We start from the raw sequence: 16,959 nt of genomic DNA on the forward strand, positions 1-16,959 counted from the left end.
AAGACTGGCATTTGTTACTGAATACTGTACATGAGTATGTATACCTTACCTGTACCACGGGGACAATTCGGTGACAGACATTGCTTCAAAGTGGTTCATAAGGTCAGTTATAACCCTACGAATACACCTTGGCTGGTCATACCGATTTTGACTACATTTCTACCCCAAATGATTTTTTTTGTCACTTATCAAATGTACGAGTAGAATCCCGCAAACCCACCAGTCCCCCAAGACACTTGGGATTGGGGGTTAATTTGAAAACCAATCACGAGCACCGAAGATATAGGTCAAATTCGTTCAAATCACGCCAAAAAACACCAGCAAAATATATTGCCAAGCCAAAAAAAAAAAAAATGCGGACTTGTATAAGTTTACCAAAGGCAAACATGCGACTTTGTAATTCAAACTAACTGGCTGTGCACGATTCGTGTGTTTAGGTAGTACTCGGCCATTCTTTACTGTAGGAATAATTTCATGAACTAATCAAACTATTTATAAAAGTATCATGCACTATATCTCATAAACAGCTTGGTAGAAATACTGAAAAATAAAATAGAAATGGATACAGTATCTCTGTTTTCGTCTCGTCGTATATTAACCATCTCCGGAGAAGTGGTGAAGTCTGTTAAAACGATAAAAATATTAAACCTTTATTTTTTTTTTCTTTACACGATCTTTTTATCAATAAATTAAAATTCCCATCACACACACCATAGGGTCCTTCAGTTTTTACAGTTTTCTTTGCACAATGCCGCTATAATATGATGAAGGGGATGCGAAAGGATGCCATGAGACTCCCCGCGGATTCCAGTACTATGCTGTGGTAATCCTCTCCCGTCCAACGGGGAACGCTCCCTTTCGTGCGTTAAGTTTACCAAAAGATACGGACTGGGCAAGGTGAACGCCTGCCATAGTTTAAGACTACGGCAGTAAGTCACACACTTTGAGTATGTCGACAGCGGTGCCAGTCATCACCAGACAAAATCATTCACACAATCTGTCATTAAATAATTATTTATAAGCAAGTTTTCGTCATAGTATGTTCATAAGGATGCTCAATTAGATGAACTACTTTAAAAAACAACTTCAAGAAGCTCACCCCATGGCGGTTGTGAGAATACAGTTATTATTTGTGTAAATTATTATCGCGAATTTTGAGAAACTCCATTTCACGCGGTCACATTAATTTCTTACGATGATTTGAAAAAGGTATAAATCATACCTGTAAGTTCAACATTTCCACAATACTGCATGATTAGAGGCTATCCTATTTAATACACCCTCCTACTCGCTGTCCTGGGAAGCAAACAATGCCTGTTATTGTTCACCCTTGCTGTCTTCGGTCGCTCGCTTGAATGATTAATGAATATGAAATAAAATAAAAGGCCGTTTATTAGTTGACCGATCTGACGTTCATGACAATGGGTGTAAGTTATTCCAAGAGTCGTACAAATATTGGACACCGTCATTTATGGTAATCAAGTGATATCACATATCCATTATGTTATGAATTTCCCGAAATCTAACATGCTTTATGGAGCAAATAAGTGCAAGGCTTTTACACATTTCCACTTATTAAATATTTGAAGACCATTGAGAGATATAATAAACACCGACTAAATTCTCTGAACCTTTTAGCCTTAGCTAGGTGTGGGAACAGAGGCTGGGGTAACCCTAATCCCTGCCACCCTCTCCCTTTTGCTCTCAGGCCATACAGATTACGAGGAACATAATTCTTTCTATCCTACCCCAAAAATTGTTTATAAGGTTACCACCGGAGCGTAGTAAATGTTATTTCTTGGATTTTAGGGAACCATTTGGTTTGTCACTCATTATACAACAGGTATTTGCAGGTAACACCACGTCATGTGAGTTGGCGATAGACGCCTTCCCCCAGTATCCCTGCTTGTCGTACGAGGCGACTAAAAGGGTTGGTGGTGGGTTAGTGCCCCACCCCGTAAAAAGAACTAACTAAAAAAGCGAATAAAGCGCCTCGGACCCGGACGGACCATACGTTGACGACTAAGGAACGGACAAAGGACATTCTTAGGGTGGGAACATGGAATGTGAGAGGAGTGAATGATGAAGTGAAAGAGAGAGAGATTGTTCAGGTGCTTGAGGATGCAAAAGTGGATATAGGTGGATTGACTGAAACTAAATGGAAGGGTGAAAGGGTGAGAGAATGGGAATATGGTGTAGGTATATGTGCGGGAGTCAGTGAGAATGAGAGGGCAAGAGAGGGAGTATGTCTGATGATAAGCATGAAGTGGAAGGAGAATATAAGAGAGTATGGAACAGTGGGTGCAAGGATTGTATGGGTGAGGATGAAAGTAGGTATACAAGCATGGGCGATTGTATGTGTGTATGCTCCAACAGAGGATCGAGTGGCAAGAGTGAAAGATGAGTTTTGGGCGAGAGTAGAAGCATGTATGGACAAGGTTGAGAGGAGCGAGAGAGTGCTGTTGATTGGAGACATGAATGGCAAAGTTGGGAATGTACGAGTGGATGGAGTGGTTGGTCAGTGGGGTGTGCCAGCTGAAGAAGATGGGAATGGTAGTGCTTTGGTGGACATCTGTGCTTGAAAGGGGTTGGCAATAGCCAACACCTACTTTCGTCATAAGATGATCCACCGGTATACATGGAGAGTAAGGAGGAGGATGGATGGTAAACTTGTTGAACGAAAGGCAATGATAGGCTACGTGTGTGTGGATGAGCGAATGAGAAGACAAATATTGGATACAAGAGTGTGGAGAGGGTGGGGGAATGGAGTCTCGGACCATCACTTAGTGATGGCCAAGGTAGAGATGCAAAGAAAGTGGTTGAGGAGACGAAGGGGAAGACAGGAGGAAGCAGCTCCTGTGAGAAGAGTGGAGAAATTGCAAGATAGTGAGAAAATGACGGAGTATAAGAGCATAGTGGAAGAAAGATTGGGAAGGTATGAGCTAGAGCAGATGGAAGGGGTGGAAGACGTATGTAAGATATTCACGGAAGAGATAGGCGCAGCGTGTGAGTCGGTTTGTGGAGTGAGGAGGAGATGCAAAGGTGTGCAAGGGACAGCATGGTGGAATGATGAGGTGAAACGAGCTGTGGAACAAAAGAAGAAGGCATATGGTGAATGGTTGGCGAGTAGAGGTAGGGGAGAAGATGAGAGAGAGAAGAGAGAGGTATATGTGAGCAAGAGAATGGAGGTTAAGAGACTGGTGAAGGAGAGTAAGAAGAAAGTGGATGAAGAGTTTGGGAGGAATCTGAGTGTGAAATGGAGGGAGAGTAAGAAATTGTTTTGAAAAGGAGGTAATGAAAGTAAGGCTGTGTGAAAGGGGAAATAGTAAGGGAGTGAAAGATAGGAATAATAGATTGTTGGTGGAGAAGAGAGAGAAATTGAGGAGATGGAAGGAGCACTTTGAAGATTTGTTGAATGTAGAGAGTGAGAGCAGTGTGAGTATAAGTGGTTGGGGAATGGCTGGGAGAAGAGGAGATGAGAGGAGGCAGGAAGAGATCAGTAGGGCGGAAGTAGTGGAAGCGATGAAGAAGATTAAGCTGGGGAAGGCCCCAGGAATTGATGGAGTGTGTGGTGAAATGCTTAGGTATGGGGGTGAGATTGTTGTGGAGTGGATATGGAAGTTGTGTAGATTGGCTTGGGAAGAGGGAAGGGTTCCAGAGGACTGGAAATCAGGTATAATTGTTCCTCTGTATAAAGAAAGAGGGGAGAGAGAAGTATGTGGTAACCTTAGGGGTATTTGCCTTCTTAGTGTGACTGTTAAAATATATGGTAGAATACTCATTGATAGGGTTAGGCATATGACAGAGGAGCTAGTTGGAGAAGAACAAGGGGGATTTAGGAAGGGAAAAGGGTGTGTAGATCAGATATTTGTTCTAAGATGTTTAGTGGTGAAGTATCTAGAGAAGGGAAGGAAAGTGTATGCTGCCTTCATGGACTTGGAGAAAGCTTATGACAGAATAGATAGGCAAGGTATGTGGAAGGTATTAAGAATATATGGAGTGGAGGGGAAATTGTTGAGTGCTGTGAAGAGTATGTACGAGGGAACTAGGGCTACGGTGCGAGTGGATGGTGAGCTGAGTGAGTTCTTTGATCTCAATGTGGGACTGAAACAGGGGTGTGTGATGTCTCCATGGCTGTTTAATATATATATATATATATATATATATATATATATATATATATATATATATATATATATATATATATATATATATATATATATATATATATATATATATATATATATTATATATATATATATATATATATATATATATATATATATGAATGGGGTTGTGAGATTTGGAAACATCCGGTGTTGCTGTTTGCTGATGATACAGTATTGTTGAGTGAAGATGAATGGGAGTTGCAAGGTTTGATGAATGAATTTGGGACAGTGTGTAGGAGGAGGAAGCTGAAAGCTAATGTAAACAAAAGTAAAGTTATGGTGTTTGAGAGGAATGAAGTCACAGAGTGTGCAGTGAGGTTTGATGGTGAGGATATGGAGAATGTGGGTGCATTCAAGTACTTGGGTAGTGTGATGAGTAAGGATGGAACTTTGGGGGATGAAGTACGTTAAAGGGTACAGCAGGGAAGGAAGGTTGTTGGTACACTGAAAGCAGTGATGAGAAATAGGGAGGTGAGTATGGAAGTTAAGAAGTCACTGCATGATGGTATCGTGATCCCTACCCTGACGTATGGAAGCGAGGCGTGGACCTTACAAGAGGGGAACAAGTCAAGAGTGAGAGCAGTGGAAATGAGTTACTTGAGAGGAGCATGTGGAGTGACATGGAGGGACAGGTTGACGAATGAAGAAGTGAAGGAACGTTGTGGGGTAGATGTGGATGTGGTTGAGAAGATTAGGAGAAATACACTGAGGTGGTTTGGACATGTGGAGAGAATGGAGAATGAAAGACTGACTAAGAAGGTGTATGTAGGTGAGGTGGAGGGAGGGAGAGGGAGGGGTAGACCGAGGACGGGGTGGAGGGATGGAGTTGAGAGGTATATGAGGGAGGGGGGGGGTGAGTTGGGGGAAGAGTAGTCAAATGGTGGGTGACAGAGTGACTTGGAGGCGTTTTGTCTGCGACCACCCTTTGCGGGATTAGGGCGTCGGGCTATAGATAGATAGATAGATACACACACACACACACACACACACACACACATACACACAGATTGAAAGGAATGAAGGTGGAGCAAGTAGTTATATTAAATGAAAGAAAGGGGAGAGGTCGAATGAGTTTTTACTCTGAAATTTATTATGACGTAAAGAACATGAGTCCTTAACTCCACAAGTAGATATCCGTTGTCTGAATCTGCTGGACGCAAGACACTGCACAGCAAGTAACTCATTGTACTGCCCTTCAGTAATGGTTTATAGTTACTTTGTTTATAGGTCCAAATTCTGGGGTAGCTACCTTCATAATAGCATTTCAAAGTTCCCCCAAACAGCATACAGTCTTCTCTACTGACTTTAAGTAGATAATTAACCTCCAAGTCTTGACTTTGCAAGTGTCGCAGTCTTTACGAGAGATTAAGCAGTTGTAGTCTATCATTTAATTCGAATTTCACACGTGCATAATACCTCTAACAAAGAAAATTACTGGGTGAAGTTTTACACAATATTAATGAATTTTTATTCTAGCCTTAAATTAAAACGTTTGAGTACGGGGGAACGGTGTAAATTTTCACATTCCGTCTTCCCACGATACGCTATTGATGTTGAGCACGTCAGATATAATGGTGATGACTAGTGGTGAGTGGAGGCGGATAATGGCAACTGCAGTGGTGACGAATACCTTTTGACTGGGACTGGTGGATGATATTAAGAGCTTGAAGATGTGTCAGGTTTACCGCGCGAAAGAAGACCACATCCTGTACAAGTAGGATTGGCGATAATATATTGTACAGCAGAGGACCACCAGCCACTTCCATGTGCATCTGATGTATCTAACCACCAGTTGCATAATGCTTCATCCTGTGAGGGCAGTCACGATAAAAGGACATCCACACTTTTCTCTGGCTGCTTATTAAGAACCCCTCATCGCTAGACACACCTGCCTCCCTTGCTAAATTTCGCACATTATCGCTTCACTTCCTCCCGAACGCTGACAATGCTCGTCCTAATTTCCAGCGCCAATCAACGCCTGAACTTTGCCAGCACGAAGCTGCGGCCTGATGACCGCCCTGTGTGGGGTGATGGCGCCTCCCTGATGTGTCAGGACAAATTCTGGCTTTAATGGCCTCACTCCCCAGGTTTTATTCCGCACGCTCTTGATGGCATGAATAGAACCAAACCAGACATTTTTTAACCTGGGTGAGAAACAAGCAACGATGTTTATGTCACTATAGACCGTTTTGATTCTCCACAAAATTATACCGGGTATCGTTATTCATTTTAGTGTGACGAATTAAGACAACAGTCTCATTTCGATCCCCTGACCATTATGGTTGTCGTGCATGGTGTCTTTTTTATGTTTATTGTGTTATGTGACAGATTCTGTTCTCTCTTTAATATGTGAGTATAAACCAGCACACTATGGCCTCTTAACTATACGTAGCTAACGTGACTAGTAATCAGTTGTTTTTATGTTAAAAGGTATGTTGACAATCCTCTAATCTATTGAAATTTACTTTTTAAATCATAATGCTCCCGGTTAAACTTATACGATCCGAATCTGTAAATAACGTATGATTTGGGAGGTCAGTTATACAAACTATATTTCCCACTATAGTTCTCTTTCTCAGCATTAGTCACCCAGATCTGTATTCTCTTTCTCAGCACTAGTCACCCAGATCTGCATTATAAATGTCGTACTTATTATGTGGCTTGATGGATCTTTTACATGAAGAAGTACACCCTCTATATTCGCTTCTCTATTCTCTTATGTGTTCCTCGACATATTCACCGGTTAATTAATATATGGAGTTGTCGTTTTTTATGGGCTAAGGGCTGGCCCATTACATCAGCTTTAAAATAAAATACCTGCCTGTGCCATGTATCCTGTAGCAAATGATTTATTTAATAAAAGGAAATCCGGTTTTCCAACGTGCGTTTGAGTTACACCAATTTTGCTGATCCCATTCCTATTATTCCCATGGGGTATGACAAAAAATAACAAAGAGTTAACACTGCGAGGTGCAGTGGTTATTTCACCAGATGCATGATGTCAGATGAATGATGGAGGAGGAAAATTAAGGTTAATGATGGTGCAAGGCTGAAGGAGATATGGGGAGGTAATGCCTGTGCTTAAGCCAGGCCATTACTGTACTATTCTCGTGTTTCATTCTAATTCTGACGTTAATGCCTCAGAAGGCAGGAGTTTCCTCAGGTGGATACCATCAAGTGTCGCTACCTACAGTATTACAGGTTAGGCCCGTAGTCTCGACGGTTGAGGAAGCTCCCTAACGTCATTAGCTAAGCAATTTATTTTATTTAATATACCGTATTGTCCTGTCCCGTGGAATATAAATCCTTCCATTATTGCCATACACTGAACAAATAACGTAAAAGAATGTTAACCAGCCATATCCAAAAATAAATGGCTAAGGAAGCGGTGTTAGGGAGTTTCCTTAATCGACGAGAACAGGAGCCTAAGCCTCTTAATGCATGGTTGGATCCAGGTGTGTTGGCCATGGTGCCTTGTCAACCCTCTGGTTTATCACACTAAGGTGGTATCCAGTACTGTGCATATATAGAAGGTAGCTGTTTTGGGTCACTGTATTTTATTCTCCCACACAAACCATCCTCGCTGACAAATTACTTAGTTGACTTAGTGCAATGGAATGTCTAACCCTCATTACTTTGGAAAATGATACATGCAACACCTCAAAATTTTTCCCGGATCCGCCCCTGTAATGCTTGTTTGCAATAAACAATTTTACTCCTATGGGCAATTTCCATACCACGTAGGACTTCAATCTGCAGCTTATTCCTAGTGGCTTGGTGGTAAAAGGCCCCAGGCGGGACGACAATCGGCCATGAAAAAGCCTGATGAAAACTACAGGACACGAGTGGTGGTGGTGGTGAATCAGTCTTGTGATGATACTTTTGTTTTTTCACTTTAACTTGCCACAGATTTCCGTCATTTTGTGTATTATTTCATGTAGTTCAGCTGGTGATAAAGTTAATCCTGCAGCTTTACACTCTTTCCATAGCAACCCGCGTGATTAACATCATATTCCAGCGTTACTCTCTTATTGCAACTCAGCTATTACATTGAAGAGACTGCAGTTTAGGCCAATTTAGAGTTTTAAAAAAATTAGTAAAGAAGTGTAGGTTGCTAGCCAACCCTACCCTTGGCTCTTATACCCCCACCGACTTCACTATGCCTAACGGAGAGAGAGAGAGAGAGAGAGTACACATGGCACAAGAGGAGACTATTTGGGCAGCAGTTTTAATTTACACCTGTACATGACAAATAAATATGGACAATGGCTTTGTATTTTGTAACTCATTGGTTGCCGTATGGATCTGTAACTCGCGTAGGTACATTTGCGTCTTAAAAAAAGTCAGTTATAATATATATGTTTATATTACAATACCTATTACTGTTTTACTGTTAAGATATGAAGCAGATTCCTATAGTAGGACTCGCCTAAGTTTGCGGCTGTGGTGTGGCCTGCACCTGTGTACAATGGTGCCACGTTTCCCCAGCTTGCGATGTGAAACGGAAGCTATTTATGTACAAGGCAACACAAATACGATAAATTCAGATAAATAAAACTTACACTTGTGTATTTAGATGGATGGTTGATCATTCCCAAATACCTCCACAACTCTATAGTCAGAACATCCTGGTAGTTATGAGGTTCAAATAGTGTACTAGTTGATGCTACCCCTGGGGAAGGGGGGAAAGAATACTTCCCCAGTATCCCTGCTTGTCGTAAGAGGCGACTAAAGGGGGCCTTTTTATCTCCAGTCTGTCTCCTTACTGTCCTCTTCCGCTCTTCTGTCCTACCTCTCGTCTTGATATTTCCATGTTTCCTAAGCTTAGTGCTAATTCTTCACTTTTTCTTCCTTCCAGCTTAGAATGTTAAGGGTTAGGTAATTACATGTTCTCTAAACAAATATTACCCAGAGACAAACATACACAAAACATCATACACTGTCTTGGGCAATAGTTCATCGACTTTGGGACGTCACGAGCTATCGTCCTGGACAGGTGGAGGAGAGCACAGAAGGTTTGGAGTTAATTGCTTGGTGTGGGCGAAAAAAGAGACCACACAGCCGGGTACCTGTAGAAAACTGAATGCCAAATGGGACGGCCTGTATAAAGTGATTGAAGTGCTGCTAGATGGAAGTGTTTATATCATTGAAAATGTATTTAGTGGAAAAAAAATACAAAGGGCTGCTGAAAAGGTAAAACCATATTACGGTACCGAGGAATGGCTCTTAGAACCGTTGCAACAGGAGCTCGCCCCTGAGCCCGAAGATGAGCGATTGCTGCCGCGAGTGAGGAATGCCCCTCGGAGGCTCATAGAGGAGCGTTAGAAAAGTAGACAAGTGCATGTGACGGATGTTGTGAAACATAACTGTTTAAAGTTATGTTCCAGGTGGACTCATCCCCGAGGAGAGGGTGTAAAAAAGGAAGAGCGAGAAGAGTTCCTGTTGGAACCGGGAAGTGCCTTACTTTGAGGGGAGTAGCTAATCCCCTCACCTTACAGTTAGCACGGTTTGTGAGGTAGTGGAGTCTTCAGGACAGAATGAGCGCTCACCTCTTGCGGGCAGAAAGCTGGAAACGAAAGGACAGAGTGAATGTGATTGCGAATGGAAGAATGTAAGGAAGCGCCTCCCGTGGTGATCTCAATCTCGAGAGACCCTGTCGAGCTCAGGTGAGCAACAAGCTATCCTCCAAAACCTGAGGTTGACTGGGGCATAAATTCCCTCATAACATCTCGAGTAAGGAGTGATCATACCTCCTAATGTAGTGAGTAAGCGACCTTCCGAGGTACGCATCAGGTGTTTAATGTGGACCGACAGGTGCCACCGATTGTGGGGGAAAAATATTCCAATTCAAAGTGTTCATAGCAGTTATAAGAGTAACAGCATTCCATCCATGCACATGTCATAGAAAACTGACTTGGGTAAAATTTGTTTTCCGAACGTGGGAGCCGTGTAGTGCCACACATTTGATATTCATGTATGTGTTTAGAGGTACTGTAATTTTTGAGTTAGATAGGGTGTAACCTGAATATTAGTTTATAAGTTCCTACCCTAAGTAGTAATTCATATGTTAATGATTAATGTAGGGCTAACTTTATTTTTATATGTATGTATCTCTGTATCTATGCAGTGGGTGATGTAATTGTGGATGTTGAGCTATGGGAATTCCCCGTCTGGTCGAGTAATGAATTAACAGATGCGCGCAGCTTTTCTTGTCGTTATTGGGCGCCGAGTTTAAACCTTAAACAGAATAATAATGAATATACAATTCTTTCCGTAACCTAGTTGTGAAATGTTTAATAATGAAGCTGCTAGAACCCAAATATGTAAGATTAACAGTCCAAAAGGCCTAAATAATGTTATTTGTGAGGATTTAAAGGTCCCGTTTATCTTGGCCGTCACTAGATGGCATATGCTGCTCTCAGATTCAAAGTGAAATAGTGATAGAATCAGTATCTAAATTGAGTAAGGAATAAATCCCAAATTTTCCCCAATTCAGTCAAAAGTCCTGGCGTCATGGGTACACTGCTAAATAAATTGTAAAGAGAATTGAAACCCACCATATTTCAAAAACACCACTTCATTTGATTTAGCAGTGGCGTCGCTAGCGCCCGACGAGCTCACTCGAGCCCCAGACGTCATATATAATGGACGTTTGTTCAGGTGAGCCGTCCACATTTCTTCTTCCTCCCCCTCTTTTTCTTTGTTTAGTCCTTACTTGTCATGGACTATATGAAGTAATATTGTTGAAAGTTTAACGTAGTGACTCGAGCCCCAGACGTCACATATAATGGACGTTTGTTCAGCCCACAGACACCGGCAACGTCAGTGTGCGCATGAGGCTTTCCCATAGTATTGTCCAAAGACTTGAGCATACACACATTACGCTATCCATGAATTATTATATAAACCAAATGTAATAGTATTAGTGATCTATCAAGTGAATTTTATTTTGTAAATAAGAAATGGAAATTTAGAAGTGATGTAATCTGGTAACAGAAGAGCGAAATTCAAAACCATTAACCGTTTTCTTTCTTGTAACTAAGGTTAGGAAGTTAGGAGCGTGGAAGGGAACTTAGTGATTGTGAGCAATGATGAAATTTTGAAATGAACCTCGAGGCTAGACAAGCCCGAGTGATTATGTATTCTTAGTGATTATACAATGTTTGAATAGTACCTCGAGGCTAAACAAGCCTGAGTGATTACGAATTCTTAGTGATTATGTTTTTTTTTTTTTAAATTATTCCTCGAGGCTAAACAAGCCCGAGTGATTATGCATTTTTTTAGTGATTATATAGCAATGATGCTTATGAACTGTAAATAGTCCTGAACTGATATTGGATTCTAGAGAATTACCTGATGAGAGTATATTATATGGATGAAAATGAACACGAGTAATCATTCTTATTGGTTCGAGGCTATGCCAGCCCGAACAGATAATCCATGCTCGTAAAAAGGTCCCTGTCTTGAGGCTATTGTCGAGCCCAAGAGTAACTGACAAATAGAAAATATGATACAATGACTTCATACATTGCTTGTATCAAATTGTTTCGCCTGGTAATAAAGTTGGAGGAATGATCATCCAAAACCCTGGTAACAAGTATAATCTTCTCTCATACTAAAAAGGGTCATGTAATTCAAAATGTTTTGTGGAAACTAGCATCAAGTTATTAAAGTAGAGTAAAGTATATATCATTTTCTTTTCTTTATTGGTGTACCTGATCAAGGAAATTATGTCCTCAAGCCAAATTCACTCCCCTTGCAATTCAAGATTCCTTCGCTGAGGGAACGACGACCACCCATGGTACTGACTAAATCTAAGCTTGGCCAAAAAAAAAACTACAAACGCTACCACAATTCTTTCTTTTCTTAAATATTTACCATCTACTATACTAAGTCGAGTACCACTTATATTATCCATGGATGAGTTGATCAGTACCAACAACAGGTAAGATTATAAATATCGAGCATTACACTGGATGAAAAATAACGGTGGGGATAGTAAAACTTCATACTATTACACTGGTGTCAACCGGTGGTGGGATAACATTTCCCAGCTTTACACAAGGGAATAATCATACCTGACTTCCAATCCTCCGGGACTCTACCTTCCTCCCAGGCCAGGGAATATTAAAACCCGAAATCCACGACACTTTCACCAAATTTCTTGGTGCTCTCTGATTCGAATCAGATATCAGAAATTCAGAGTTTCTTTCATCGATCTGGGTATTTGATTAGTTTGACTCGGATTCAGTCAAAAATTTCCAAAAAAAAAAAGCCAAACAGAAGGTATTATTTGTTTTGAAAAAGCAAAACCTGTTGCTCTCAGCAAACGTTGAAAAATACTGCTGCGCAGCTCACGCACCCTTACACCGTTACTTCTTGCGCAGCCGGCTGTTAGGCTAATCTGCCTTATAAAAATCGTTTCCTCGATTTGCGGAAAAACTATTGGGAATTACGGGTTGTCTATGAAATGAAAATAATTGAGGATTTTTATGTGATTTCCAAATTGGTGTCTATCTTTCTTGTAACTTCAAAATTGGCTATCAAAAAAAAAAAAAAAAGTACGCTACTGCTCTACAGAGTTTTCCTCCCGACCCCAGCCCCCATGTCTTGCTGATAAGATAAATCTTTTTCTGGGGTACATATGTCGGGGTCCAAACTGTGACTAAATTTGGTGTTCGAGCGAGCAAAGCGAGCGAGAACAATGAATTTATTTTTTTTCAGTTTATCAAATAGCAGCAATTTTGGTTAACCTATCTTATATTCACGGAGCTCCAAGTCTCTCATCAAAATTATAAATTCCCTGCCTGTTTTCTCTGGTGATCATTATATGACAATAAAATAATTGCATATTTATTTAGATATAACCTATGTCTACTAATTGCACTGTGCAACCAAAAATAATTTTTCATAGCTCAGGTGGGGAAAAAAGGCAGAAGGAACTTAATTTGAATCATATATTTAGTGGTTAAAAGCAATATTTCCGTTCCCGTGTGTACTCCGGCACTCCCAGTCATCACAATAACCTACTTCCTCTTCGCTGCTCTGCTAGATGACAGTTTCCTGTATTCGCGAAAAGCGAGTTCATCCTAGCCAGCCGGAGCCAGGGAAAGGGATGATGAGGCAGAAGGAAAGAAATATAACACTGTGATGGAGCGGGAAGGAATAAACATGGGACAGACAAGGAGGGGTGATAAGGGGAGAGGAGACGCAGGTGGGAGAGACCTTGAGGGAATTTCAAAGAAGGAGGTGCAAACTAGGCAGAGGTATGAGGAAGTGAGGTGGCACATTGCAAGCTTGGCAGAAACTGGGCGACGGGTCGGTCAGAGAAAATGATGGATACAAGGAAGCAAGATAGCAGTGCGAGCAGGTAAAATGAATTATGATGAACAATGCAACAGAGGAGGTTTTACCTAAGTTATGGGTAAATATAGATTTCATTAAGCCATCAGTATGGGAGGTAATTCTTTCGTTCTTTTCCCCGTTCATTTATAAAGGCTCCAACATGCTTGCATGAGTCGGTTTTATCACCTAATGGCGGCTCTCCATGATGCTTGATATCTAGCAGTCTCTTTATTCAGTCCCTTATCCCTATGGTCACATTCTATGACCTCGTTTCTAGTCTTTTTCGGTTTGCCTCTCGCAACTCTACCCTTAGTGTTCACATCTTTCACCCTCCGCATCTAGTTGTCATCCTCCATCCTGTCCACATGCTCAAACTATCTGATTCTGCCTATTCTCATCACAACACTGATAAATTGAGGTCCTACCCATCCCCTCCAATTTTTATTTGCAATCGTACCCCCCCTCCTCCTCCCGACTATTATTCAAGGACTCGCTACACATCCACCTAACCACTATCATCTCTGTACACTTAAGCTTATGAACAACTACCTAACAGCATTACAGTCCTATACATGGTTCATTCAAGGATCCCTTAGCAATGAGAGAGAACCATCTCCGTGTCAGGAGAGGCAACAACTCCTTGAACTTCCTCCAGCTACGCCTTACACTTCCTATCGACCCAGCTCCAGCCCCACCACCAACACATATGTTCGCCAAATAGCAAAAGTTCTCCATAGACGTAAGTGATTCTCCAGCACTATTAATCCTTTCCCGCCTCTCTCCCTCTGTATGCTCTCCTTTACATACTGCATGCACAAATCAGCATTATATTGCAGTCTACCTCTTGTACCGCTACATCTCTTATGCACTCACTTACCACAAACTTTGGAGGCGATGGCGTTACTTCCAACACCCTTGAGGCAAACTGCACATGGTCATACTGCTACTTGGACAGAACCGCCACCTGCCCTAGATATCATCACTTTTGTTTTATCCGCATTTATTCCCAAACCCTTGTACATTCACCTTGGGTCGGTCTTCACCTAAATAAAATCAACTGGAGGTAGGAAAGGTAAACTATAAATGGGCCTCATCGAACTGAAGAAATTAAGTCCTATGTTATTATGACGGTTTTTGACATTTGTTCTTGGTACACAAAGACGATTTTATTCAATTTAGGTGAAACCTTCCCATTGTGAAAAGGCAGAAATTTATCTCCACTAATCCCTTCAGGGCCATGAGATTTTTCTAAACGGAATAAAATCGTCCGTTAACGTCTGGGATAAAGACAAAAGATGTCCACAGACCATTCAAGGTAATAATATGGGCCATCGGATCCTTTCCTGCAGAATGCCGATCTCCTCGCAACCCCTCGCTAAAACACCGTGGTAGGGTTTGATGCACCAACACACAGTTGAATATTCAAGCCACTCTTTTCCATTACAGTGCAATATAATCCTAGCTATTGCCAGTCGACTCTAATCAGTTAATGAGAGACGTGTCGTAGGAGCTACATAAAAGTAGATTGTTTCTAGTCCCACCAAAGTCAGAGGTTTCTCCAAAGATAAATAAAATTGTGAATTATCTTGCTGAGCTAGTCAACAACATTCATGTCCCACTATCACAAGCATCACCTCCATCTTCGATCATCATCACTGTGCAATTTCTTTCTGCACCAGATACAAGCTCAATATACCACCTGTTATCACCAAATTTTTCTTATCAACACTTCCAAACTTCACTTATTCTATATAACACCTCCATCCACTGTAGTGTGTATCTTTCCACCCATCACCACCAACACAGCAAACATAGTTTCTGTGATTCAACAGACACATTGTTGATATAATGATCGGAAAGTTGACTAGTATCACGACTGCTGCTGTTCAGCTACATGATATATTGACTGGATTGCTGCTTTACACGACATGCAAATCGCACAACAGTCCTGGACGTGTTGGCATTCAGTATCAATTTGCATTTTAATAGTGCTGTTTGGAGTACTAACAGAAGTGGAAATTAATCCGTTCAAACTGTCACAACTACTGTACAGCGTAGTAGGGAACGTCTTCATACACCCACGGCCTCACTTCACCCCATCTGGAGACAAACAGCCCTTGCCTGGTCGTCCTCTGTTCCTCTGAGTACGGCTCTAGTATATAACAGTACAGGTGGGAGAGTTTAATAATACCTGGGCCGAGTGTCATTTGGGGTCAAGCAGATAATTTAAACTCAATTTTTTTTTATTGTATTCAGGAGCAAATAATTAATTAAAACAAGTTGGTGGTGAGTAATGCAGAGTATAGGAGTGATTAGTACACACACACACACACACACACACACACACACACACACACACACACACACACACACACACACTTTCAACTTTTTCTGATTATATATACTTTCTATTAATTGAAATATTTTTTCTTGCTCTCTTTTCTTTCATATAATCTCACCAATATTAATCTAGTTTCTCCTTGTTTATAAAGTTCTCTCCTCTCCTTGCCACTTCCACATCATCCTCTCTTGCCAGGGCGGATACCACTCTTACCATCAGTACTGCCACCATGACCCTCAGGACACAGGAGAGGCTTAGTGTCAGACAAGGGCCCGTAATCTCGTTGGTCAAGGAGGCTCCCTAGCACCTCTCGCTCAACGATTTATTTGTGGTTTTGGTTGGTTCATATGATTTTGTACCTTACTAATGAATAGTATGGCGATACTAGAATGATTAAAGCAACACATAAGAGGATAGTGACGTACAGTAAGCAAAATAAATAACTTTGGAAGAGGCGTTAGGATACTTCTTTAACCGACAAGAATGCGAGTGAAGTTACAAAAGACGATAAGGTAAGCTGTCGCTCTTGTTAGGCTGGGATAAGAGAAAGAGAGAGGAAGAGGATGAAAATAAGCAAAATATCAGAGAAAGACGGAAATGTGAGAATGAACAAAGAAGATTATCCAGTAGAGATGCAAGAACAGAAAAGTACTTAAGAGGGGGAAATAAGACAAAGACCGGACAAAGGATTTAAGTTCGATGAATAGAAGCTTGGAAAAGACGAAGGTAGGGAAGGAGGAGAAAGAATTACAGATATAAAATGGCAGTCACAAGGGGAAGGAGATGAAGTTTTTAATGTGTGGTGAAAGAGTGTGTGGAGAAGGAGAGTATACATTGCTTTGGTGTACATGTAGAAAGTCTTTATTAAGAACACCTAGGACGACAGCTAAAGCATGGTTATAATGAAAATGAAAGAAAGACTAATACTTATTTTATTACATCAGTGCCAAATAAAATACTTTGATAGAATTAAGGAACTTCAATAGAATATTAACGTGTAAAAAATAAATTTTGCGGTGAAAATAATGCAATTCTATAGATAACTCAGCTTTATAAAGTAGTGCACTAATTTTCTGTAATTATTTCACTAAGGAGATAGACAAA

The sequence above is a fragment of the Coenobita brevimanus genome, chromosome 90, assembly GCF_032717465.1.
Source record: "Coenobita brevimanus isolate Jiangsu-jjx chromosome 90, ASM3271746v2, whole genome shotgun sequence".
NCBI classification, from domain to species: domain Eukaryota; kingdom Metazoa; phylum Arthropoda; class Malacostraca; order Decapoda; family Coenobitidae; genus Coenobita; species Coenobita brevimanus.